The sequence below is a fragment of the Misgurnus anguillicaudatus genome, chromosome 7, assembly GCF_027580225.2.
Source record: "Misgurnus anguillicaudatus chromosome 7, ASM2758022v2, whole genome shotgun sequence".
NCBI lineage: Eukaryota > Metazoa > Chordata > Actinopteri > Cypriniformes > Cobitidae > Misgurnus > Misgurnus anguillicaudatus.
Window position 1 is genome coordinate 33,452,799 of NC_073343.2, and position 3,454 is coordinate 33,456,252.

Consider the following 3,454-nt stretch of genomic DNA (forward strand, 5'->3'; position numbering starts at 1 on the left):
CAAAATAACTATAACAAGCGGTTTACGTCAAAGTACCGCGAGAGCGAGTCGAAATTACACTTCTCCGTATGATTTCTCGAATCTGTCTCGCGGTACTTTGACGTCATACGCTTGTCAGACAGTCTCTGTTTTTAGTAAACAACACAAAATCACATTTTGCTCAATGCCACACGAACAATAGGTATGAATCACACATGTTAACAGATAAGAAAAGAAGAATTAGACTTAAAAAAGTACTAGTCTCAATTGCGAAGCTGCAAAGCAAATCACGTTAGAAACAAACTTATAAAATGAGGTAAAATGATCCTCACACAAGGACAAACGGGTTTTTATCGGGCACCTTTAACTAGATGTGTCTCTTATGTGATGTATTTATTGTATGTACTAGTTCCGAGCTCATGAACAAATAAAGTCGTATTTAGTCGGAATTCTAAAGGATATACGTGTTGCCGATTTGTGACGTCGTACGGGCGTGTCGATATATAACATTATGGAATGTTGTAAATAATCGATTAGCCCATAGAATAAACAAATTGGCTACCTGTCGGTAGTCTGGGCACCTTATAGTTTAATGGATGTGGCTAAATGTATGATTTAACAACCCTGCTGAAAAAAAACAATAAAACCATTACAGAAAATTCTAATGGTTTCCATTAAAATACCAATAGGAACCATTAGCTTTTATCATTAAAACTACACTACGCTGTAGTGTGTTTTGGGCCATATTCCATTAGAACCAATAAAATTCCCAAATAAAACCAATAGAATTTATGTGATGGTGTCTATTGTTTTTTTTAACAGGGCATTTAAACCATTTTTTATTTTAGCCAATTTTTAAAAAATAATAATTATGCAGACACTACTACAAACAGGTTTATTTAGTCATTTGCATCTTAATGTATGATACTTTTTTCAAAATAGCCAAATTCAGTGTCACCTGATATTTCACATATACTTTAAATATGATAAACCATGTAGATTAGTATGCACAGAAAAGTGCATTAGGACAGTGGTTCCCAAACTTTTTCAGCGTGCAGCCCCCCTTGTGTAGGGTGCATCCCTTCGCGGCCCCCCCAAAGAAAATTTGTGACAAAAAACTGTTCTTAAACTCAAAATTTTAATAAAAAAACATTAAATTATACAAAAAAGTAGTGCTTTTCGTTAGTAGTAGCCTTATTTTTTAGGTTTAATTACACAGAATTCATGATAAATTAATGTATTTCATAAAATGTCATAAAACTGGGGCCCCCCCTGGCACCATCTCGCGGCCCCCAGGTTGAAAACCACTGCATTAGGAAATTGGACCAAATATTGTCAAGGGATAATCCTAGGCTGTATTCAAAATCACCCTCTGCCCTCATTCACTATTTCCTACATATGAGTGCTCTCAGTAAATTCCACTACGGTTTAGGAGACCACTCCATATGTGCACTATGTAGAATGTACATAGAGGGAGATTTAGTACATAGCCCTAATAGTCACTGAGGGTCCTTGCCTTAGTCAGTCTGAATCTATGACACATAGTGATTCACAAGCTGGGAGAAAACAGAGACACACTGAGAGTAGTTTTACTGTAACATCATTGTTAGTGTGGTCCTGTAGTTATACTATATGTTGTTGATGCCATTGCAAGGTTAAACATGTTAGTTAATCAAGGGGAGGAGAGAAGATAAGCCGCTGAAATCTGCTGTCTGAAAATATAATTTAGATTTGTGGTCAACGATAATTAAAAACAAGACAAAACAGACACTGTTTAAAAACATTTCTCAACTTTGGTGCCAATACTCAAGTCAAAACAATAAATATGATAAACCATGAACTGTATAGATTAGTATTCTCAGAAAAGTGCTAACAAGCAAATCAATGCAGCCAATTTTCAGTAAAATTGTCTTACTAATTTGCTCGGGTCTTTACACTAAAGTCTATATATGGTTTGGTGATGTGGGGCTTTATGCTGGCATACCACCATCCAATTGACTGAGGTGCACAATTTATGATTAAAAATCAATTCAAATTTGGAGGTGTTATCCATATGGAAACAATGCAAAATAAAATTCCAGTCGCCTTTACACTGTCATAAGGCAAAAAACATAAAAATGACAGAATGGTCAGCCGATCCAGACTTTGCTAATAGTAACTGATAGCTAAATCCTTGCAGCAAATTACTTCTAATCCCAAAGTTCTGTATATATATGAAACACTGTGTAGATTTTCCATGCTCTGACAGATTTCTCACAGATTTATATAATATGTATTAATCTCTCCATTACTCTCTGTCAATGAAGCACAAGAAATCATATAAAAGAGAGTAAACAAAAGGCGGAGCATAAGAGAAGCATCATTAAAACCATCAAAGGCAGGTGCTCTGCATTACAAATAAAGCATTAGTTACTTAAATCATTAATCCTTCATAAAATTTTAAATAAGCATCATAAGCAAACAAAAACATCTAAGAATCTCACTTCTTCAAAATATGGATATTTATTATTATTATTATACATTGTGTGTTTTTAAAGAGATTGTTTATTCAAAACTGAAAATTTGCTCTTGTAAATGTACTTTGAATTACAGATTATAATGCTGTACTATAATAATGCACAAACCAATCATTTCACTTCATAAGTCCTCGGTATATGGTCAGGAGCTGTGGATATAAATTTTTGTGTGCATGTAATAATAATAATAATAATAATAATAATAATTTGTTACATTTATATAGCGCTTTTCTGCAGCACTCAAAGCACTTAAAGGGGGAATCTTCTCAACCACCACCAATGTGCAGCATCCACCTGGATGATGCAATGGCAGCCATATAGCACCAGAACGCCCACCACACACCAGCTTGTTAGTGGAGAAGAGACAGAGTGATATATCCAATTAGTATATATGGGGATGAATAGTAGGCCAATAGGCAAGTTTGGCCAGGATGCCGTGGGCACACCCTTCTTTTTCGAAAGACATCCTGGGATTTTTAACGACCACAGAGAGTCATGACCTCGGTTTAACATCTCATCCGAAGGACTGTGCTTTTTGACAGTGTTGTGCCCCTAGTACTATACTGGGTTGTTAGGACCAAAACAGACCACAGGGTGAGCGCCCCCTGCTGGTCTCACTAACACCTTTACCAGCAGCAACCTAGTTATCCTAGGAGGTCTTCTATCCAAGTACTGACCCTACTTAGCTTCAGTGGGCAACCAGTCTTAGATATGTATTTGCTTTACTCTCAAAGAAACAACACTTTAGATTAGTGTTTAGATTCTGGTTTAGATTAATCCAGAACTAGGCCTTAGTTACAGTATATTAGGACATTTAAGTAGTTTTTACAAACATACCTTTACAAAAAACAGGTAGCTCAAACATGCCTTGTAGTTCAATTCAATTCAATTTTATTTATATAGCGCTTTGCACAATTGGTAATTGTTTCAAAGCAGCTTTGCAGTGAAAAACACAGAAA